Source organism: Misgurnus anguillicaudatus, chromosome 19 (assembly GCF_027580225.2).
Source record: "Misgurnus anguillicaudatus chromosome 19, ASM2758022v2, whole genome shotgun sequence".
NCBI lineage: Eukaryota > Metazoa > Chordata > Actinopteri > Cypriniformes > Cobitidae > Misgurnus > Misgurnus anguillicaudatus.
The window spans coordinates 28,537,355-28,562,536 of record NC_073355.2 but is presented as its reverse complement, the minus strand read 5'-3'; the positions used below and the strand labels follow the sequence as shown (position 1 = coordinate 28,562,536).

Here is a 25,182-nt window from a genome sequence, read left to right as displayed (position 1 = left end):
AATATGTTTCTATTTTATTCATAGATGCAACAACATACGAGAAGCTCAGATGCAAAAGCTGCTAAACGCCACCTCAGTCAATAAATTATATTAACTGAATGTTCTTGGCACATATGTTCATCAAATACTTTTATTCAAATGCCCTAAATCCTGGCATCAGGCCATTCAGAATAGTTGGCAGAATTCGTTAAAAAATGCCATGTTGGTTTTTCAGCGAAGTCCTCCAAGTGCACGAAAGATGAATTGGATGATCAATGGCATGTGAAACGACCGTGTTCACATTCAAACTGGTGTCCTTTGTGAGTACTTGGACCTGAACACAACCCGAATGTGGCACCGACATGGATCACAGCGCCCCCTAATGTGTGGTTCCATTTCTTAATTTTTACATTCTGAATTTCATCATTTCCAATGTGTTGCATCTTTAGTGATTTTGCAAATGTCTTGTCCAAAGAAGTAGATTTTGTGGAGGTTTTTGCATGCACTTGCAGGGTTTTGCAGCAAAAAACACTCAAATTTGTTCAACACCAATGAAATGACTAAAATGACATTTGTGAAAATAAGATACTTCAATTACTGATTAATAACCTTTCATTGCCATTAACCTCCTTAGACCCAAGTCTTTTTTTCAGATTTCTTCCAGCTATTTTGGGGTTAGGACCAATAAATATAATAACCAAATATTTTTCTTTGAACATGAAGCAGTGTAATTGTCCACGTTTGTGTACAACAGGTTCCAGTTACACAGAATTATGGTGCAAACAACAAAAAATGTGATGTCCACATATGTGGACACACCAAGTTAGGAGATTAAAGTGGAATTACTGAACCTAAACATAAGAGCCGGATAAAAAATGCTCATTTCCAAGAAAACATATCAGAGGGTTTTGCATGTGTGTGAGTATGCAACCCGGGTCGGGTCCTAATCTCCAGTTCTGATGCTAAAGGGATGCCGATAGTACCCAATATGTCAGTTGTCGCAGGCGTGAATGCGACAGCAGCATGAACACAAAGTGCTCATCAGGCCGGCGCATCTCCTGCAGACACTCTGATGCTTGTCAGGTACAGGTGATTTTAATTACAGCCATTATTTACACAGCTGAAACAAAGTGACGAGGTGGCACTGAACCAGGCTGTCAGGCGGGAACACAATCATACTGGCTAGAGGAAGCGAATTTTCATCTTTCTTCCCCCATCTCACTGTCTCCTATTGCTCACTTTCTCTCTGTGTCTCTTTGCCCTACCCCCCATTCTGGGTGAAAGGAGCAGGCAGTATGAACATTAATCACGCATCATGTTTAACCTTGGAATCATGTCATTTGCTCTTAGCTTTGCTGTCTGCACTATATCATATGAACCGCATAGCCAGCTTGATATACAGCGGAGTCTTAAAGTCTCATAGTCATTTTTTTTTTTTTTTTTTTGATTTCATAAGTAAAAATTATTTACCAGTATAGGAATTTGACTGAAAAGATGAATTTCGCATTTAATGCATTTAAATTCTAAATTTTGTGTAAGATATTATTTTTCTAATATTCACTATGTCCACCTTTTGCACAAAAATTTGATGATCCATGTAATCTCAGCATGCTTAGACATCAGACCTTTTGTGCAGTCACATTTCTTACATTTGAATTTCTTTGTTATTTGTCATTTGTAATTTTGCAACATTTTACAATAAGATTGTATTTGTTAATAATAGTAAATGCACTGCATAAAATTAACTTCAATTAACTTAAAATCTTTGTTAAAGGTGTAGTGTGTAACTTTTATAAGGATCTCTTGACAGAAATGCAATATAAAATACACAACTATATTATCAGTGGTGTATAAAGACCTTTCATAATGAAGTGTTATGTTTTTATTGCCTTAGAATGAGACGTTTTTATCTTCATACACAGCGGGTCCCCTTACATGGAAGTCGCCATTTTGTTTCTACAAAAGCCCTTAACGGATAAACTTTTTTTACTAAGTTGTCTCCAATGATGACATTGTTGTCCGGTGGGGGCTACCGTAGCTTCTCTATGCGTTTCGGTAAATGGTGGACTGAAACGATTGTTGCAATTTGCATCCTCCCCACAAGATGTACTAAAATTTACACACTGCACCTTTAATGGTAGCTAGTGCAAAAATGCCAATTGTTCAGGTTAGTTTATTGTGCATTAACTAACATTGACAAAACAACCATTTTGTAACGCGTTATCCATACATAACATATAAAAACTATCCCTTATTTTAGGTTTAAATTAAATTCTGTATCTCAGATTATAACAAGTTTTCAAACTTTAAACCCCACTGTATACGTGTGTTTTTATGCAGCCCCCCCATTACCTCCCCTCAGCCCCCAACTTTTTCTTTTTATTACAAACCCTGGACTGAAATTATTTTCAGCTTTCAAGCCAGCTGCTAAACTCTTTTCCGTTTCTTCAGACGGCCGGGTCTGTATATTATCTGTGGAACGATGACAGGCTAAGACATTAATGCTGTTTGATCAAAGAGCTGTATTATTTTTGGTTTGTTTTAAACAGAAAAGAGGAAAAAGGGAAAAAATGACAACAACAGCGATAACAAGGAGAGTGTGTGCGTGTGTGTGTGTGTGTATGCGTGAGGAGACAAAAGGCCAAGGATCTGGCAGATGTTGCAGGGTCTCTGATGGCTGTGTCATGACAGATGTTGTGAAGCGTGGCCGGGAGAGGTATGACCAGGCCTAATGATTTCTGGAGCAAGCGTACAGGTACACTAAGAGCAGAACTAATCAGACACAGATGGACACACACTGAGTGCTGGAGGAGCAGGCTAGGACCCACAGATGTCTTTGCCCTCGCCGAACTCTTTCCCTCCGGGAAAGGCCAGAAAACAAGCTCCATCTTTAATCATGACTAATAAAGGAAAAAATCACCCCAAAATAAAAATGTTAGGAATGCTTCACACAAGCATTTCTGTACTTTAGCGCTGTAGATAAGTTGCCATATCTATTTTACGTTTTACTGCACAGGCCAAGAAAAACAGAACGCTGCAGATTACGTACAATAATGGGAACATTGCTTACAGCAGACAATGTTAAGTCTTAAAATGAACTGTTGAAAGTGATGGATGCATTACACCGGCGGCACTTAAAAGTGAATGAATTTGAAAAAGCACATTGGCAGAGAGTTCACCATGCTGAGAGTAAAACAGCATACTAAATATAATGCACCTGATAATTCATCTCCTTTGAAGCGCCACCGCTAAAAATATTAAAACTGGAACAAAAATAATACAACAGGCCGGATGAACTAGTTGACCATGCACATACAGATTCAGTTTCATTTGAACCTTAAATCCTTCAAATCAACACAATTTAGCTGCATGTGGCAAGATTCATCTGTACTAATCTGTATTACGGGAGCTGTGGATTAATCGCATTTGGTTTCGACTATATTGGCCAATTTCATGGTTTTGCACAGTTTGAAAATATTTACACTAGTTACAAACAATTAATTCAATGGCTTGTTAGGCAGCCCAGTCATTTTCCGTGTGACTGCCGAATGGAGGGTGCGCGTCACGTGCGTGCACTTGCGTGGCTCTTCATGAGTGAGCTTGGAGAACTGGCATCTGTCATAATTACGTTCGCTATGTTGACAAGCCTCGCCGTCTAACAAGATACATCCTATTATTGCCAGATGTTTTAAAATTGCCATTATAAATGTTTACACTGTGTAGTAACCCGAGCAATTAGTTTCGACTAGTGACATAAAATACTCCAAAAGCAAGCATAAAAACATTAGTGTCATCTGCTGTAAAACTTCTGCTATTAATTTTAGCCGAGGATGCAACATCTCGCAATGCGGCCCATCTGTTATGGCATCAAATGGCCCAAATTGCTTTACGAAAATGGTTTCATCAAATTATTTTCATGAGTTTTTTTCGTGCAAACGCCAGGCGCTCAAAGACAAAAGGTCGTATTTCAGTGTAATTGATATGCGCCAACATGGTTTGCGAGTACTCCTTTGGTTGCATATGTCTTTGCTTTAAAAAAAGCCTCCTTTCAGGACTTTATTCAATGTGCTTCAACAGCACTTTTGAAACAAGAGGTTGAAGGTGTGGTGTAAAGTTATCACTGTAAATTAAAGGTATGACTGGTGGAAGCCCAAGGGTTTACACAGGAGTTATCGTGGGCTTCCACCCATCAGCATCCCCTATAACACATCCGACAGTTCCTGTGAAGTGTCATAAACTGCCGGGCCTATTTCCAGTCTTGCTGCGGCTCCCCGCAAAGCCCCCAGGGCCGACTGCTTTACCAGAATACAAAAGATGTGTTGGCGTTTTCTCTCTCTCCCTCACTTTCGAAAATCAATATATGTTGTTTCTCTTCCCTCATATTGGGTATTTTCTCTTATCTGAATCTCCCCCCCAAACAAGGGGTTGCTGGGAAATGTAGTCTTCTTTGCTGTTATCTAGCTAAACAGCTAATCGTGGCAATAAAAAATAATCACCTCTCGCTACTTGGAAAGCACACAGTAAGTTGCTCAAAAATGGTGCTTTCCATGTACATTTGAATATCACGGAAGAAAAAATCGTATTGTAATGATGTGAAAGAATGAGAAAATTGTAATTTCTTGGTGAACTGCTTCTTTAAGGGTGTCCTGCTTATAAGCAAGAGCGATGCATCATAAGAGCTCAGGTAGATCTGTGGATTTGCTCTGCGGTGGTTGAGCAGGAAAGCCGTGGCTTTAGGAGCTTTATGTCAGCTGATCCCGCACCGCTTGAGCTCTGTAACACACACCGGGAAAATCACAGGTCACTAGGCAAACGGGAAGGAAGCGTGTGTATGTGCGAGACTTGGCCCGTGGCACGTTTTCCTGACGCAGAGTGGGGGTGACAGACCGAGCTGACAGGCCAACCTTTGCACCGTGTAATAGACAGATAGGAGGAAAGTGGGAACCGCGCTCTCTCACGGGGGAATACAGACATAAACATGGCCACTCTATCACCCACACTTGCCTTCCTGACAAAACATATTAGCGTTAGAGTCCTCAGCGTACACCTCTGTGCTTAAACTCGATGATGATCTGCATACTCGCATACAGAAAATACACAAATGTATTGAAGATGGCTTCTGGATCTCAGTGGTTGATTCATTCAATTGTCACCCAGCAAATAATACTTAAAATGTTAAAGATACAATCTCTTAACTTTTTACAATGATACGTTTATTATAATAGTTTCGTGTAATAATAAATTCGTAATTACACAGGTAATGATTTCCTTTGACTAGTAACTTAGCTAAGTAACATGCAATTTTATGTATCAAAAAGAGATGGCAATAGCACGTCAAATGCATTTAATAAATATCTTTTTTGAAAGCGTAGCCTCTTATGGAACGGCTGAAATTCCACAAGGGGGTGTATTTGTTCCTCAGACGTTGCACAATGAACGTGACATCTGAATATATTCATTATAAATCGTGAATGAAAAGTGAGATTCGAACGAATGTCTGTTAATGAACTAATTGTATACACTATTTATATCGTAATTCGGTCAGAAACGTCAAGATTGTGAGATGAACAAATCAATTTGGATTAAAAGGCTTGGATATTCCATTTCCTTGGACTTTTGGGCATTTGTTTTGGGCAATTTCACCGAAGCGGATAAAGGGAAGATTTTGAAGGTAAGTAAATATCCTAAATCAGCACCGCCCGGTTCAGGTAACTAACAACTAGATAACAGTTTTATGACTGCTAAAAATCATATTATGCTTTGTGTGTGCGCTTAATTGAATCCCTAAAGTCTAAGCTTTACAACGATGTGCCGCATGACCGTATATTTTGAAGATTTAATGCTTCAAAGTTACAATGATGTAATGCAGTCTCACGTGCAAGGGAGGGGGTGTACCGTGTACGGCAGTGTTCCTTATCAGGTTAAATCATCCAGGAACTAGCTACCTTGTTTGAAAACTGCACAAGCACACATATATATATACACAAAACATAAGTGCTAACAACGCCCGTGCAAGCATGCCGCCATGGGACCTCGGAGCCTCCGCTAATTGCCGTTTTAATTGTGGTGGTGATTCTAGTGTGTCACTGATACATCTGATGAGTGTGACGTGACTTATTGACAGATCTCTAGAGCGTGCTCGCCGACCTGACAAAAACGCATTGATTAATTACTAGCCATTCAAGACAATTAACCAGAACGGAATGCAAAAACAAGCGGCGGGCAACTTTCGCCGCGCACCATCCTACCCTCATTTAAACCCTCCGAGGATACATCAAACAATTTCTTTCCCCGCGTTTCCAAGGCAACGCTAATATATTAGCTTACCAGTGTTACTGGAAAGCATTTCGCTTGACAGTTTTAAAAATGATTTAAAAGCCGGCTTAGTGTGTGAATCTCATCCTGACTACAGTGAATCAGTCTGCACATGAATCCCTCTCCAGCTGTCATGGAGGGAAGGAACGAGAAGATGAAGTCTCCTTTGCCTGAGGTCCTGCCAACAAGGCCACTTTAGGTGACATAACATCAGATTCATGCGTTGTCACATGTTAGCAAAACATGTGGAGACTTGGTCTATTCATGTAGGGTATATATAACGATAACGTTAATGGCTAGTTTACGCTTTCTTGTTCATTTTTCATTCTGATATTTTTAGCAGCTGTGTTTTAAATAGCGTGCGGACAGCATGCTGTGCTTTACACAGTTAGCTCGATATTTAACTTGCTGTGTATACAGTAGCACAGCAAGCCTTCTCTAAAAAGCTGCCCATTTAAAACATACATATTTAGCCATACACTTAAAGCTCTATTAGTTGACTAATTGTTCAGACAACCCATCGACTAGTTTTGGAAACACAGTTGCACACATGCAGGATAAGATATTTAATCTCCCATTGTCTCTGTGAACACTGCCCAATGTGAAGCTACAGTTTGCACTTTTTTGATTTGCATTTTTTAAGTGTGATCAACTTGAATTGACTATTTTTATCTTGACTAGTGATGAGTTGCTGTAGCTTAAAAATGGAATAAGTTTAGCAAATTTGATAAGTTACAGCAACTCATCACTATTCAAGATAAATAGTTAATTGAAATAACTTGTGAATCTAATTTGATCATACTTAATTTGATCATAAAAAATTTAAAGGGATACATCAGCCAAATATCAAAATCACCCCATAATTGACGCACAATCCGAGATACCCATCCTCTTTCAGGCGAGCACAATTGGGAGTTATTTTAGTAAATCTCCTTGCTCCTCAAAGTTTTATAATGGTAGAAAACAGGGATTAGGGAACAACTTCTGACTTTAAATCCCAATAAAGTGCATTCATCCTTCACAAAGGTAATCCACACGGCTCCAAGTGGTAAATAAAGGTCCTCTGCGGGTAATCGATGAGATTTTGTAAGAAAAATATTCATATTTCAAACTTTATAAACTGTAATAACTATCTTCCGGTAACAGTGCCATCTTGGACTCGTGATTCACGAGAGAGTTTTATGGTGCATTCACATAGCGAGTAAGCGTTAACGCTTCCCGTTCACTTTTAATGGGTGACGTCATTCATTGCCAAACTGAATTGTGGATCCGTCGGCGCCGCATCAGTGCTGTTGTTCGCGGCAGAAATTGAAAATTTCTCAACTTTTCAAGTGGCAACGCATGCGTCACCCAATCAGATTGCCTTATGCAAATAACCTAGGCAGAGCCAGCCAATTACGTTTATGGAAGACCGGAGCATAGGTTGTGGCCACTGTGATTGGCTGTTGGCCACGCTTCAGACAAGCCTTCCGTCAAGCGTTAACACTTTCGCCACATGTGAATGTACTGTTAGTGTAGTGAGTGTTTGTTGCCTTAGGTATGCTTTGCAGTGACTCTTGCAAATCCAAGATGGCGTCATTACCGGAAGCTAGTTATTACAGTTTATATGGATATTTTTCTTAAAGCAACACTAAAGAGTTTTTGCTCTTTGCTCCCCCTACAGGTTGGAAGCAGAATTATCCATTACCACTGTCGTAAATAATTGAACCTACTTTTCTTTTCTTCACCTACTCTGAAATTAAACCCTTACTTTTCTTTGCAGGCTCCGCCATGATGATAATTGAAAAGCTGCATGAACGCTAGGTAATGGTATCTTTCTTTTATATGTACCTGCCGAGTATGCTCCACCCACAGCCTGCAGGATGCTCCACTGCCGTAAAGCAAGTTTTGTAGTTTTCACTCGAACTACAAGACCGCGACCCGACAGTTGGAAACTTCTTTAGTGTGGTTTTGGCCAATAGAGGGCTGCAAAGCAAATGTGAAAGTGCCGTTCACCCTGTAACTTTTTTGGAAACGTTATTTTAAGGTTAAAAAAAACTCTTTGGTGTTGCTTTAAAATATTGCATTGATTACCCACAAAAGACGTTTATTAACCCATCGGAACCATGTGGATTACCTATGTAAAGGATAAATGCCCTCTTTTGGGCTTCAAAGTCAGAATTTGTTCCCTGATCCCTGTTTCTACTGTTATACGCTTAGAATAGCATCTTTCAGCATCTGAAAGATGATGGATATATGCATCTCAGATTGCCTGAGGTTGAGTAAATCATGGGGTAATTTTTAAATTTGGCTGGAGTATCCCTTTAGGTGTGATTTTTTTTTACAGTGTAGGCGACTTCTGCTGGCATAGACATCCACGTCTTGCACAAATCTCCTAATACTCCTTTATTCTACGCCGCTCTCCGTCTAACCTCGCCGATGTACAACAGCCTCTCACAGAGCAATGTTTGCTGTTCTCTTTGTCTTTTTTCTTTCCCGACTCTCCTCGGCTTGTTTTATCTAGCAGAGCCTTTTTCTCTCCACCCCACCCGTGTTTCCCTGCCCCTCTCTGATCAGGCTCACTCTCCCCCAGAACGGCGCAGGTTGGTGCTGGCACGCAAAACAATTGCAGAGGAGCTCTAGCACTTACAGTAAATGAAGATCCGGCAGCAGCCCACTGAGATGCATTAGATTAGGTAATTGAGATATGAGTGATGGCGCAGTCCAGCCCCCGCCGCAGAGGTCTTGGAAATAAGCATTCGCCGCATCCGGCGTATTACAGCCTCAGATTACGGAGGGCCCTGATAGAATAATGTCAGCCGACACGCAGGGCTAAAATTGAACTGTCAAGAACTGTCAAATACACAATAATGCGCTTGGCAAGCCCAAGTCATTTTGCCATTCTGAATGGATTCGGACCGGTGAACGGCTAAAGGGCCTCTTTTTGACCAGGGGTGGCCACGAGAGGCATTCTGCTGAGGCTGCGGAGTGCACTTTAGGAATACGTAACGCATATTCAGTTGAGAGGCTAATGATTTAAAGCCAAGCTTACAGAATTTGTGAGGGGAAAAGTTGTTTGTTTCACCGCTGATGCAAACGATATGTGCCTGAAACTGAACGTGGCGAACTACAGTAGCATGCAACAACAGGCACCTGCGTGTGGATTAATGGTTTTAATTTCGAAGACTGGCAGCGCGTATCTGCATGAATGTCCATATTTCCATTCGTGCCCTACAAGCTGTAAAGCTAAAATTGATTTAGGCCTTGCCATCTCCAAAACATTGTGTAGTAAACTCCTCAGCATGTTTGTCCATCACATAATGATAAAAAAAAAAAAAACGTATTAATAGGCTTTAGGGTCTGTCTAAATATTCATCTCTTGGCTTATTTCCTTTACTTACAGAGTTTAGCCCTCAAGTGAACCTTACAAAAAACAAACGGTGTTATCGCTAAATTTATAATTAATTAGTTAATCATTCAAGCACACGATAAAAAGAACCTCTTCAAAGCTGTTTCGTATTGAAGACAGAGATATCATCGCTTTAAATAAGCCGCAAATCAATACCTCAGCGTTAGCATGGGCTCACCAACTTCTACTGGCAGCACTTCATTTAGGTAATGGCCTAAAGAGCCAGTGGGAAAAAGAGAGAGGACTGACATAGCACCCCCACACGCCACCCAGCAGAGTGCACTTAAAGCACAGCAGACTAAATCAGGCCCAATTAGTGTGTCTGTGGTCCACAGCAGCTGGGCTAAGTCTAGGGGCAGAGGTGCTCGGGGACGGAGCTGAAGGATTGTGGCAGGCCTCTCCTGAATGAGACGTCGGCTGGGGGAGGGATGCGAGAGACAGATAAAGAGAAGGATAGAGAGGGTAGAAAGAGGGCAGCAGCAGGAGAATACAGTGCACCCTTTTCCCGGTAACCCCGCCCGACATCAATCACGGCTCGAGCTGAAGGTAGAGTGAAGAAAATATCTGTAATGATTGACGCGGCGGTTGTTGCGTTGACCTCTGTGCTTTTTTCGCAATTTTATTTTAGGCTACGATAAAAACGCTCATCATATCTTTGCTTACTATTATGTGATAAGTGGTGGCCTTTTAGGTTTTGTCTATTGAATCAAACTCGAGACTGAGTCCTTTGAATCAATTAGTCGATTGATTATTTTTCAATGAATCGATTAACCTACCAGTTATTATAATCATGTTGACATGACCTTAACAACAAACAGACCAATTCCTGAGGGCAAGCACTTTATGTGCTTTCTTATTCTCAGAGCATCTAATAGGCAACGGCTATCTGTCTACTGCAAATAAATAAGTGAATCAGTAGTTCACTTTACAATATTATACCTTTTAAATGCAGATGGTGTTTAAGTTAATAGTAAATAAAGGAAGAAAGGTTTTTAAGAAGCTATTTTTAACTACTGATCTTATCTAGTTTAACTACAGTTATACTATTCTTAAAAATTATTTTCAACTCACCATGGGGTTAAAAAAGGACAAACCCAACCCATTGGGTTATAATTGAACCTATGCTGGGTTGTTTCAACCCAATATGCAATGTGTTAACCCATTGCTGGGTTTTAAAATACAAATCGTACGCAAATCGACAAATTTACAATGGGGCGATTTCGCAGACAGGGATTAGCATAAACCAGGACTAGGCCTTAGTAAATTTAGGATATTTAATTTATTTTTAAGCATATTTTATAAATAAACATTACTGGTGTATTCCTCGAGACACAACACTTACACTGATATATTTTAAGATATGTCATAGAAAGTTGTTTTCAATCAAGACAAAGCCAACATTTAAGTTAGTCTGGGACTAGGCTTAAGTCCGGTCTGGGAAACCGCCCCAATATGTAATAAACGTATTTGATAAAGTTGACACGTCATTTTAGCTTTTAAGTTATATTAGCTTTGCTGCCATTTTGTGTACTCCTAAATTGACAAAATTTGCTTTCAGTAGATTAAATAATTTCAGTTTTTTTTTTTTTATTTTGTTGACTTATCTTGCACGACACAAATTTTTGTCCAATCAGACTCTGTCTTATGCTACGTACACACCAAACATGGGGCATCATGTTACTCACTCTAGATTACTCGCGGGATTTAACTTTTTGTCATGCGAATTTTTCGCTCGAGTTGACGAAGTCGCGCTTGAGGCGAATAGCGCGTGTTTTCACGGCAAACGTGCCGCCCATATTGCGTCATTCGCATCGCCCCATGGGAGGACGCGTCTGATCGCATCTTTGCATTGACTTTGTATGTAATCTACTCGCGCAAATCGTTGAACTTGCGTCTGGTGTGAACCCACAGTTAGTATAAGACTGTACCTATCATAATAAGAGTGCATCTCATTTCTCTGTCTTACCCCTTCCCCTCGGTTTTGCCCGTCCTTGTGAGGTGAAGTGGCGTCTCAATTCTTAGTTTGATCAAGGGCTAGGGCCAAGGCGTAGGGATACATAGCCCTTGAAACGAAGTGTAAGAAGGACCACACTCGAAAGAGAGGGGTAAACGTTAACATAGGAATTTCTCAGGAGAGCCGGCATCAAGATGTTTTATGGCTGAACGTCGAACTGTCAAGGAGTCACACAAATGAAAGCAACGTTATTTTCTGCAGTTTAATTGAGATTATATTATGACACACATGTTTTATGATGCTTTTAATAAAATGTTCAAGCGGTTTTAACTGTAATGTTTTTTATTTGAATCGCTAGTTAAGGCGCTAGCTAGCAGCTATTTGTTGAGCTCAGCTCAGGCAATCGATACCACAACCTGAGGCGACTGCATCTTTTTTGTTTATGTCAATGCTTGTCTATTACGTAGCAGCCAGTTAGCGGCAAAGGAAGGTGACGCAAACGGTAATCGAGTGGTGTCTCGTTTTTTAATAATAATAATATAATAATAATACGTTTTATTTATATAGCGCCTTTCCAGAGCTCAAGGACGCTTTTAGACGAACAATCTATCTTACACCTTCTCCTTCACTCGGTTTCGAGGGGCAAGGGGAAGACGAAGACAAAGGGAAAGGGGTAAGACAGAGAAATGAGATTGGCCTCTAAATCCTACCAGCCTAAACCTCTGTTTCTGCATTTCAGAATTACATCAAACTGCACTTTTACAGGATCTATATGTTACACAACAAAATAATTTAGCTTTTCCATCCTTGTCTTCTAGAGGCATCTCAGCAAGGGCCATCAGATGCTCTTGTGATGTGTGAGGTGAAACTTGAAGGACAGAGCGGATATAGTGGGATGCTAAGAACACGCCGTGGAGAGCTTAGCAAAGGTATCTTCAGACAAAAAGCATCCGCAGCAGGACAATGATTGTGAGCAATCCGTGTGTTTTTATCCCGCTGTTGTCCTGAGCTGAGGCTATCATGCATAAGCACGGCACCACAAACAAACTGCAGCCGAGACGCCTCCACCGCTCCTGATCGCCTCCACTGTTTCAACCTGTGAATTCCTTTGGCTTGTTTTAAAGGGAGAAGCGTCCCATTCTGTCAATGTCACCGCGGATATCCCTATATACAATGCAATTGAAGATAAGCCTAATCTTGCACACCCACACGGCATCTTCATTTTTTCCCTATCAAAGCCGACAGTATGTACAAACCGGAGGATTAGCCGGAGACTTCTATCCTTTGGAATAAACTCAAGCACAGTGCATACAAAGTAAACCTAGCAAGGACAAAACACAAATATTGTTCGATGCAACATATAAATAAATAAATTATAAAACACCACGGTGTGCACAGAATAGGACATTTGAAACTTTTGAATTTCTGTTGAATAAACACGAGTTAAATGAGCAAGAAGAAATGTATGCAGGTTTTTCCAGAGTTTCACTTAGCGGGGTGAAATTAGTTTATGCAAAAACGCAAACGCATTTCTTCTGTGTTTATTCCACGTAATGCTTCTGTGTTATAAAACCAAAGCACAGCCATGCTCTCTAATTTGAATAAGATTAGATATACAAGGTATTAGACAATTTCTCTTGCATAAATACAGGGTTCATAACATCTGCGCTCACTTCTAAATGTTATTTGAGCGCTTACAAATTCAAAGTAAATAGATTATAGAGGCCTTCTTTACAACATAAAGACAACACAAGAGAGAAATTCCAGGAAACCGTTTGTGAGATAATTTCCCGACAAAAGATGTATTCAGTGCAGGTGTGAAGCTTTTGAAATGCATCACAGATAGCCTTTTGCCTTAAGCTTTTGCCTAACACAAACAAAAATATGTTCTTATTATAATGCAGTCGACTGGGTCTGACTTTTTGTTTTTTGCTAATATGCAAATTATAGATTAGACTTTATTTTCATCACATCTGCTAAAGGCCTTAATTCTGCTCTCTTATTTTAATACTTGGCTTTAAGGCTTGTAATTGTATGATTTGCATTTTTTGCGCCCATTATAAATAATCCATGCAACACGCCGCCTGACTGCCAAGCTGGCATCACTTTCTATTTAATCTTGTGAAGCAGTCGCTTTATCTCCTTGTTCAACCTGGGGTTTATCTTTTGTTGTGGCACCGTACTATTGATGTGGAAATGTTTACAAAGCAATACACTTGCCCTATTTAGCAAAAGCGAGAGTTCAAGGTATTAATATGATCATTTTATCACTCCCAGCATGCTTCACTCACAGCCATTCACTTAATAACAGGGACTGTTTTCTTTAATGGCTCCCTTGCCTGGGACAAGGTTCGCTTTTAAGCATGTAGTAATAAGGAGGTAACATTTATATGTATCGCCAGGAGAGTAAAGACTGTTTTCTCTTTGTTTTGTTAGTCGGCGCAGAACGATCGACCGTTGTATTCTCCTTCAACTCCCTGTGGGGTTAATGTTACTTTGGCATGCGCTCCATTATCATTTCAATACGAGAGTGACACCGGCGCCCGACGGAAAGCTACGTTTCGCTACCGATACGGAATGAAGCCCGGTGCGACTCCCCCCTCACCCTGCCGTGAGCGAAACAGCCACGTTAGCAACTACTATAATGTGCGCCGTGCGGACCCGGCAGCACAAGACAAGCTAAGACTATAACCGGTTACATAATCGCCGCAATAAACACGTTCCAATTGTGCTCAACGCACGGCACTTAACTCCCACTGACGATAACAGAGTACGCTGCAACCCCTTGCCAGCTTCCAAGGGAAATAAAAGAGGGAAGAATCTAACACTATACTTCGTTCTCACACTTAAGGGCCATGTATTTTTCGAACGATGAAACGTATAATCACTGTGGCCCAGGGATATTTAACAACAGACATACACTGAGTTTGAACAGTCTGAATCTTTGTTAAGTCATGGGGAATAATCAGATGTTTTCTCTTTTGCTTTTTATAGCAGCTTTGTTGAGCCTGAGTGTTGCATTTTGTTAGTGTCTACTAAAACACACTTATGTATATTTGAAGAATAAAAAATCAGATGTTTTGTATTTATAGCACCTTTATTAAATGATCCACAATTTGGTTTAATGCTTTCATACTATTGTGGCAACAAAAATCATACGAATGAAAAAACACACACACGCGCGCGCCCACACACACACACACACACACACACACACACACACACACACACACAACAACATTACTTTGATTATATATTCTCTTTTCTAATTTCTGTCAAGTGGAGCTGCATTTGAAATGAGAGGACTGACAGAAATCTGCATGATGTATTCAGCATCTAATGAGCGGAGGGGTGAACTTGTAGGCACAGGGCATACGCAGTGCCCTGTGAAATCCCTTCTCCTGCACACTATGATTATTCACCCTCATGTAAGCTCTGCACTTCCTCTATTCGGTCAAGCCCACAGGATTTACCAATCCAAAGCTCTGACGGCTCGAGAAAAAGACCTGTCCACCTCCAGAAGGTCTTCCTGCTTGAGATGCCCTGGCACCCAGCGCTGCCAGGGCTCAGGCGCACCGCAACTAAGGCGTATCCATCTGTGTGCCTTGTAGGTGCGGTGGAGATAACCAATTTTTCAAAGCACCACCACAACTTGCATAATGCCTCACGCACCCACGTTATGACTCACTAAATTACATAAACAGAATGTGGGGTATTCTCTCTCTCTCTCTCACTCGATCTTTTTGCATTTTTTCTTGCCATTGTTATTTCTTCCAAAAACATTTTCAACGGAAACAAAGCTTCTGAAAACAATGCAATTAGGGTCATGAAAAAAGACTTGACAGCTTATGTAAAAGATCGGATTTTCTGTAGGATGATAGGAGGGAGACAACGTTCAAACCACACACAAAATGCAAAATAGAAAACAAATACGAGTCCATAAATAAATAAATCCACTGTGCTCACTTTTATCTTAAATACAAAATTCACAACATACTAATACAAAGTGTAAACGTTTAAATGTACAAAATATGAAAAATAGCATGCATATTTTTAGCCCCTCCCACATGTGAAATTCTAGCCAATCAGCCAATCAAAACACAGCCATGTGGCCGGCATTAAATGACACACATGATATTACATTTTCTGTACTGATTCCACACATTGAATTGAATGCAATTGTACAAAATTTTGTACGCTTACACATTTCAAGTATTGAATCCCATGTTGACAGACACACTATTATGTGTTTACAATGACCAAGCATGTGACTCATGATACTTAATCACATGATTATGTACTGACCATCAATTTACAAATTCAAACAACAGTGAAGATACTGCCCATGCATGTCACGTAAATTATATAAAGCTCAATTGTAAGTTGTTATTGCACGCTTAAGTAATTTCAAATAGCCTAATGCCATAACAACCATTATCATTTCTGCGGCATAAGAGAGTAATCAATATCCTAAGGTTGAGAAAGGGAGAGAGAGAGAGAAAATATCAACAAACTATAATTTCCTGCTATTTCAATTACCCGTCATTAGCTTGCATTTCCATTTGAAATCAAGGTCTCTCTCCCTTACACACACACACACATCCCCATTAGCTGTGATAAAAGCATGCCTGGTGTTTAGCAACAAAGCATCTCACGGCTGTGTTCCCTGACTGATCGCACTATGAGACCCAGGCGTTCTCTGACATTAGCGCACACAAATACAAAGATCCAAACATATGCGTGCGCACGCACGCACACGGCGGACCGGCACGCTCAACCGGGAGTCCTCAGCAGAAATTCCCTTTCCTTTGTAGGTCAGCATTAGTTGCAGGCATACTCGAACATTTCATTATATCTCCCCCCACGCATTCCCATCCACTGCCTCAGCCCCGGGTCTCACGACACTGTATTGATTTTAATAGATACCAACTCACCCCCTTGTGATGCGAGAGCTCTTGTGTGGAAGAATAGCTACCAGGCAGTGTTAACAGTTGCTGCAAAGGTCCATGAAGCAACACTCATGCGCTCTCACATTGAAGGGAAAGAATCATTTCAAACAGCAAAGCAAGAAACAAAAAGCCGCGCGCGAGGGGTACGCACACAGAGAAAGGATGGAGGGAAGGGAGGGAGAGAGAGAGACACAGCGAGAGGGGAGAGAGACTGAGAGAGAAAGAGTAAGAGAGAGAGAAAGAGAGAGAGAGAGAGAGGGAGTGTGATGGGAAATTAATAATCCCAGAGACAAGTCCCCTCTGTGTTATTCATCAAGCTGTTTCTCACAAGCTGCGGAGAAGCCGAGATATGCAGATGGGAGGGGCCATCGGCACACTCCATTGGTCCGCGCGGCTCATTCCTATACATCGCAGCCAATCTACTTTTCCCCCCTTATTTTCCGCCGCCTCGCCTTGAGGTACAAACATACAGTAGCTGTCTCACAGTTTCGGCGAAGGAAAGAGAGGAAACAAGCGAAATGAGGAGCTAATGGAAGGGAGGGGGGAGTCACTGGATGAAGAACAGCGCTCAGGGGCTCAGAAACGCTGGCTGCAGTTAATGCACTGTTAAGTTTATTCGAGCTGACTTCCCATTTGATCCTCTGCTGTGGGGTCACTCAATGGTGGGCAATTTCTTTCCAAATCACACCGTAATGAAATTGCTGCCCATTTCCCAGACCTATAATAACAACAAAAATAAAAAAAAATACAAACAAGTGAAATAATGCAGGTGATGCTGGCTGGCTGCCCTCGCTGTCAGACATTACAGGCAATTCCTTGCCTCCATTTTCCATGTTACAATGAATACATTTCACAGCTCACTTGCTCTAAAGTGTGGGTGGTACAGCATAACAACCTACACCATGTGAGATAATATCTAACACTTTCACCCCTGTCTCTATTTCTCTGGCGTTGCAGTAAAGCAAAGCGAGTCTCCAAACCTCCACATCCAGCCAAGCTCATCAATAATTGAGGCTCCCACAAAATCTGATGCTTTAAATGTAGTTTTGTGTTACAGTCTGTGCAGGCGAAGATGCAGACGAAAAGCTTATTTTTCTGCCACACGGTCCCCGCCGAGTCAGCGTCGCGACGAATGGTCTGCGACACAACAATGCCGATGGTCATTTTGTAGACTTTGATTTCATGCATATTACTCTGAAGTATGTTCTCATCGTTATTGGGTGCAATTTATTAAGTTATTTAGTCGTGGGTTACTTGAATGACATAGGAAGATGCAAAACCCGCTAAGTGCGTCTGATATGTATTTTATAAATTAGCATTTTTATCAGATACTCAATCGTTTCTGCCAACAAATCTGTATTTCTGAATGGCCTAAGGGTGGAATTAAGCAGATTTTAATTGAATGTATTTGATTAATGTATAATACGTGCAGAGAGCATTATGTCAATATCATAAACTTGTTTTTGACAGAGGTGGCTTTTAAAGGCTTTTGCACTGAACTCCTCATATACACTCTTAAAAATGAAGGTTCCTAAAATGTTCATTGTCAAGCTGTATGGTTCTGTCATACACAGAACCTTTATGGGTAACACTTTTTTTACCAGGGACCGGTTTCTGCTTAAATTTAAGACGGGGGATGGAGGATTGTGGAATGAAAGTCAATCAAAGTGCAGAAAATCCCTCTAAAATGTATAACTTTTAAATGGAAGTAAAGATCAAATAATCATACATTAGGAAAATTAAAAATGGCTTTATTTTAATATACGTGTAAAACCATATTTTGGCGGATTGTTTTACTTTCATTGTTTCACGACTTGCCCATTTAGTCTTAATAATAAACGGTAAACAAACTTGCTGTTCTCGAAGGCAGCTCGAACCTTAAGTCAGACTTGAGCCCCAAGTTCAAGTAACAGAACAGAAAAAATTGGCTGGAGGAGATGCGAAGGAGGGATGCCAAAAGAATTGCGGCTAGGCGAGGAGGCATGATGATTGACTTTAGACTGTAAAATATAGTGATTGACACCTGACTAAATGTTTAGGTTCCTTTCAAACCTACGTTAAAAGTGTACCCGTTAAAATACTACTGCAGTTTATTTTGATCATGGTGCCACGGTCACTGGATAATTACTTTCAGTCATTTGTAATGTCACAGAGTTGAACGTCTTCACTTATTGACGCAATTTGCAAGGTACATTTGCAAATGATTCATGAAGTCAAACCTCTGCAATTCTTTGATCATTTTTGTTTTAGAAGTATGCTTAAACTCTAATGACAGCAATGTGATCGCCGATGCGCTTGGTAGAGAGAAAGAGAGGCCGCGGCCCAGTACAAAAGTGGAAATGATCAATGTTATTTGAAGTCGGCCCCTAAAAGACAAAACACCCAAGTAAGCTATTATGTAGTAACCTGGGTTTCCCCATGCTGCCTTGCGCGCAAATTTATTCACGCTGCAAGTCTAGCATGGAAACTATGGACCAATTTTGCCCCTGAAATAGGGAACCAATCACAGCAAGGGGAGGGTGCAGCAAGATGATGACGACATCTATGCGACACACCAAAGCAGTTTTGTTTATCCAACACGGCAGCAGACGCAAAGTTACTATTCAATGCAGCCTTAGACAGTGTTCGAAGTAGTTTTGAATAAAAAAATTATAGCCACAGAGTTTTATAGGACCAACCTGCTAGCCATTGTTGTCGACGAAGTACAATTAACTTATAAATGGTAAGTGGTATTTATTAATATCATATTGTCATTATGCCTGTACTGTGGGAATCACAGTGCCACTAAGTTGTGTTGCTTTTCAATATCAATATATAGCGGTTTAGTTAGCTTTCAGCTGTGTGCACACATACTCAATAAAGGTTGTTTACGTTTGAATTTATGTCGCTCTACATACAGTACGTCATCTGGTATAATTGAAACGATTGGCTATGAGCAACTTACAGACACATTTGATAGACATTCGTAGCGCCCAATAAACGGCTCTGGGCATTCGTAAACCATGCCTCAAATACGAGAAAATGGGCATAGGGTTCCCAGACCACGTCTCATTCTCTATGAGACTGGTCTGGTGTTAGCGAGGCTAATTACGTAGCTATTATACATTTTTTTTCAGGATTGGGTCGTGACCCAGTGGTTGGGGACCTCTAAGTTAAGGCATTAGCTAACATGAACTAACAATAAATAAATATTTCTACAGTGTTTATTCATCTTTGTTCATGTTAATTTCAGCAGTTACAAATACATTTATAAAATCAAAAGTTGTAACTGTTAACATTTTTAATGCACCATGAACTGACTTAAATAACTGTATTGACATTAACTTACATTAATACATGCTAAAAAATTGTGTTTTTCATTGTTTTGTTCATAATGCATACTAATGTTTACTAATACAATCTTATTGTAAAGTCTTACCCCTTTATATTGCACAAAAGGCTCATCGTATTAAAAAACTATACAGATGTGAGAAAAATGGTTTTAGAAACCTTTGACTAAGAGTTCTTTGGGAAAGTGAAAATGGTTCTTCTTTAACATCGCTGCGAAGAACCCTTGTGTCTTAAAGGAATAGTTCGGCCAAAAATTATATTAAACCCATTTACCCTTCTTTGGATTTCTTTGGGGAAGGATAAATGCACATTTTTTCACTTGAAGGAATGGACCCTGTAACTTTACATTTGAACAACTGAAATATCTAAGACATTTTCTAAAATACCTCAAAATGTGTTTGTCTGAAAAATGATGGACATATGCATCTCGGAAGGCTTGGGGTTGAGTAAATCATGGGTTTAATATCATTTTTGGCCGTACTATCCCTTTAAAGTATAGTCATAAAGAAACCCAGAAAAAATTGGCTTCTATCAGGTTTACCTAACCCCGATTTTACATTATGTCAAAAACAAAAAGTTGCAAAAACATAAATTGACTAACATTTAAAAATTTATTTCAACAGTACTTAAGATTAAACCTCACCAATTGAATAATTCATAAACCATCCTCACCTTTACTCAAGCGTAATTTATAAGTGTAAAGTGGGAATAATCCCACTTTTCTTATAAAACTGCACTGGTTTATTATATTGCAGTGTGGTACAGATTGCTTCATCCCCCGTTTCAATCCAGATCGGGCTGTGCATTTTAATGGCTGAATGTGGCGTGGTAATTTCACATTTTGGCAAAGGCATCAGACGGAAAAGCACAAAACTACCGCCCCGGGGGGTCTCTGAGCAGTCAGTTCGGTGTGGCAAGGGGACAGTCATGTGAAATGGCTGACTGAATGTGAAAGAGGAGAAGCCAATCCTGTCTCATTTTAATCAGCTAATTAAGCACTTCAGTCGGCCTGGCAAAAGCTGCCACATTTTACTTTGTTATTAAATTCATTATTGGAGGTTGAAAAAGAAAATCCGGAAGAGAAGACGAACAAGATGAACCAGAAGCTACAGAGCGTGCGAGGGAGATCTGACATCTTTTTCTAACGTCTCGAGCCAGAATTTGATACTCTCCGAATGCAAACACAAACTGCTCGGCTTATCCGAGGGATAATGGGAGCGTGGATGTGTATCAGTGTCATAACTGCGCCAAAGAAACAGACGGTAATTACTATTGCCCTCTCTCCCATACCGCCAGCGTGCACACACAGGAAATGGAAAATGGGCTTGGGCGATAGCAAACCACCTAGCCTCCTCACCTCATTCCCCACCAATTCAAACTAATCTACTTCTTGATTTCAGAGGGAAATCAACAAACATTCATTCCATTGAATCCTCGCCGCTCCACGTGGAGAAGCGGGAGGAGGGGGCACACGGAGAAAAAGCGAGCAATGGGGGCCTATTGAAAATGACTGTTTCATTCAGTGCCGGCACAAGCAGAGGCCTTTATCCAAACCTGGCTTGAAGCTCATCCAGAACTTTCTATCACATTACAAATGCTCAGCGCCGGAGTGGCTAAGATTAATCACAGGTTAAATACGCCTTTATGTACACTGTTTACCTTCATAACAAGCAAAGCCAGACTGATGGTGGTGCTGGGGGTTACTTGGGAATTGACTACTTCGGATAAACAATGCTATAAAAAACACTTCCAAGATTAAAAAGTGTCATCACGGCCGATACGGGAACAGACCATTCATAAACGTTGTTTCACATGGACAGCTCAAGATGATGGCTGAGGTTTCTCATCTCCGTGCATAGGCTGTTTTCGTATCTCAGTGGGCTTACGAGATCCCATTGCTTTTATTTTCTGTCATTAAATTCTGTGATAGAATTAAGGATAAGACCAGCTGGGTACTACATCAATAGAAAATCAATTATATTGTCAAAACGTAGACGTATGACCTGCGATTTTTCATTTGTGGTGAAAAGTATCTGAAAGTATAAATAAAAAGAAATGGTTTATTTGTGTAGTTTAATCACAATTTTCGATCTGATCTCGAAAAGCTGTTTATCCGGTTCCGTGACATTCATATTTGTGACAGCCATATCAAGGAATTCAGTGACAAACAAAATAAACAATGACCAGAGCTCTGCTCATACATTTTAAGCGCCTTCCCAGAGGAAATCGACATCTAACATCATTCTCAGCGAGGCAAAATTCAACAGACCACTGGTCTGAACACACTCCTCATTTTTACCCAGACAAAATGGCAGACGCGCACACAAACAAACAGGATTTTCTCAGCTCTCGGAGGACGTGGTCTTCAGATTAAGCGTTATCCCATGCCAATGCCTACCCATTTTAATTGCACTGATTAAACAAGCATACTGCGAAATCCCCTCTGCCTCTTCAAGTTCAGCCTCGAGAGGGTCTCCATAGCCGCGTCCGACTGGGTGAAGGGCTGCTTGAGTCCTCGTTGAAATAATTCGAGGGTGAAGTTGTGACCTCAAGTACGTTTTCAATCTACTGCGGCGAGCTCTGCGCAAACAATATCTGCCTCCCAGGATTAATCTCCACTCCCAATCACAAGGGTCTCCTGTTGAGGCTCATTTCAAGGCCTTGGGTCACCATCAACCCCAGACCCCGGCTCGAAATGTGCCACGTTCACCTGCGTTGCTTCCCAACCCCCTCGGCTCTAGTTTGTTGTAGACGTGTCTGAAACGCTCTCAAATGACAGCATTTGGGAGTGTTTTTCCCTCTTTTATCTGTTCACTGTTGGAGCTGTAATTGACTTTATGCTCCGTTCCCGATATCTTTGACACAGCTGATGCGAGCTCTCAGCGGAAGCTAGAGATATGTCATACAATCCAATCTCCCGCTCCACTCAGATCACAGTCGCCATTTAATTAAAGCCAGCAATGAACACTTTATTTAATGGCATTGCCCCTCCTCCCCCCCATTACGCCCACCCTGACTCCTCACACCTCGCGGAGCATCACAAATGCTCATTGATGAAGACAATACACTTCCATCTAGGCCTGCCTCACCACGACCCTCCGAAACCACCTGAGACCAATATGCTATCTATCTATACATCCACACAGTTAAGAACACCCATCAAGCAAATGCAAGAGGTCTTTAAAAGAATATATCAACAATAAAATATACCACAATGAGTAGTAATTTCAAGCTGCTGAATAAGAAACAGCTAACAGTCACAGCAGGACCATAATACAATATGCAGTACTGCACAAATCTGCGGGGGTAGACAGCACAATGCTAGAAAAACACACACGTATACTTAGCACACACACACTCTCCACTGACCTCCGCTACTTAATAACGCAGCAACCCATTTTGGTCAAATTAGTTTGACGAAAATCAATAAAAACGGGTGTATTGTTGGGGGTCTTGCAGTTCTACCTGCTGGGCCATACAGTAATGTGCGAGCAGGGATAATATCTGTTTCTATGGCAGGAAGATTATTCCTTAGTGAATCTGTCACTTCCCATTTCAGTTAACACAGTGTTGAGTAGGGTTCATCACACACAGAAAAAAACAGCCCAGCTGAATACTAAGCAAACCGCGGTCCTCCGAGCCACACAGGGGCCGAAAGAGCCGAACACCGAGGGACCCGATTCACAGTAATAACAGACATGGGCTGTTTCGCCCCTGGACTCAATCTGAGAATGTGGGCTAATGTGTTTTATAAACAAATGGCTTTTATATAGTGGAAAGTGTACCGAAAATACGATGGCACTCCAGGTCTCTCGCTTTTGTGTCAAAGAGGCGATGGGGGTTAACTGGCTTTTGAGCAATGAGAGCACTTTGGTACATGTCATTTTGAAGGGGTTGCGGTTCACTCAAAATCTATCATCTGAGGCCATTCTTTCTGAGGATGTGGATCAGCACACAGAAGATTTGATTTGACAGGGTCAGGAGGTCATGCCTAGAGACATTAATAAACTCGCCAAGTCCCCGAGACTTCAGATTCACTTGACCCAACCACTGCACTGCTGATCCCAACAAACCTACCAACAAAATGAAAGTTCAACAAATATTGAGTATACAGAGTTACATTTCTGCCGTCGTGCCGTGTCATTTAAAGCCTTTTAGATTTTACACTTGATATGTGTCAATAATAATCTTCATTCAGTCAGCTGGAATCTCTTATTTTATTACGATTACTGTTATAACATTATTGTCTGTAAAAAACAAGTTTAAGCATTAAAGGACAAGTTCGGTATTTTACACTTACAGCCCTGTTTTCAGGTTGTTTATGATGAAATAGAACGGTTTTGACTGAAATTTCGACATATGATGCTGGCCCGAGAATTTTCGGGTGTTTCTTGTATCACCTCCCACCTCTACAATGCCTGCATAGGTGCACTGGAACAATCCTTACTAAAATGCAAACTTTCGTTTCCAAAGACGTGAAACTCACCGAGTGGTCAGGGGTGTTCACTGATATGCTCACACAAAAATCGCTGGAAAAGACGCATTCCAACAGCTGTTTTAGCGCAGTTTTTGTCCAACTCCATTGACTTGTATTAGATGTGCTCTGAGGTACGGTATTACTCCGCGCCAGGAACGTTGTTTGTATTCCTGCAATTGGAAAGGTGGATTATCGCCACCAACTGGTCTGGAGTGTCTATTATTCAAGCTCTCACCGGAAGAATGTACGGGTGTGAGGCGTTTGGAAAAATAGGTCCACAAGTTTACAACGAACGCTAAAACACCTGTTGGAAGGCGTCTTTTGCAGCGATTTTTGTGTGAGGATATCAGTGAACACCCCTGACCACTCGGTGGGTTTCACGTCTTTGTAAACGAAAGTTTAATGCATTTTAGGAAGGATTGTTCCAGTGCACCTATTCAGCCATTGTAAAGGTGGGAGGTGAAACAACAAACACCCGAAAATTCTCGGCCAGCGCATATGTCGAAATTTCAGTCAAAACCGTTCTATTTCATCATAAACAATCTGAAAACAGGGCTTTACGTGTAAAATACCAAACTTGTCCTTTAAGTCATATTTCTTGTGATTTCTACATAAAATCATCACCTACATAATGTAAAAATGAATTAGATTATGAGCCCTATTTAAACAATCTAAGCACATGGTCCGGGGCGGATGGCGCAGTTGCACTTTCAGACGTGTCCAAATCCATTTGCTAGTTTAACGGCAGAAAAAACGTATTTACCTATTCTCAGTCGTAGGTATGTTTTGG

At 40.8% G+C, this 25,182-nt stretch overlaps 1 protein-coding gene across 17 annotated transcripts in view; it reads right to left on the bottom strand.

Moving 5' to 3' along the window:
• The window catches only part of rbfox1 (RNA binding fox-1 homolog 1), a 330,856-nt gene that overhangs the window by 73,536 nt on the left and 232,138 nt on the right, over nt 1–25,182 (bottom strand). Inside the window, exon 1 of one of the 17 annotated variants that reach the window (XM_073857356.1) lies at nt 16,571–16,805. The exons of the other annotated variants lie outside the window; for them this stretch is intronic. The gene's annotated coding sequence lies outside the window, so the exon portion shown is untranslated. Of the gene's footprint in view, nt 1–16,570; nt 16,806–25,182 lie in introns of those variants that run through there. 17 annotated transcript variants of the gene reach the window in all.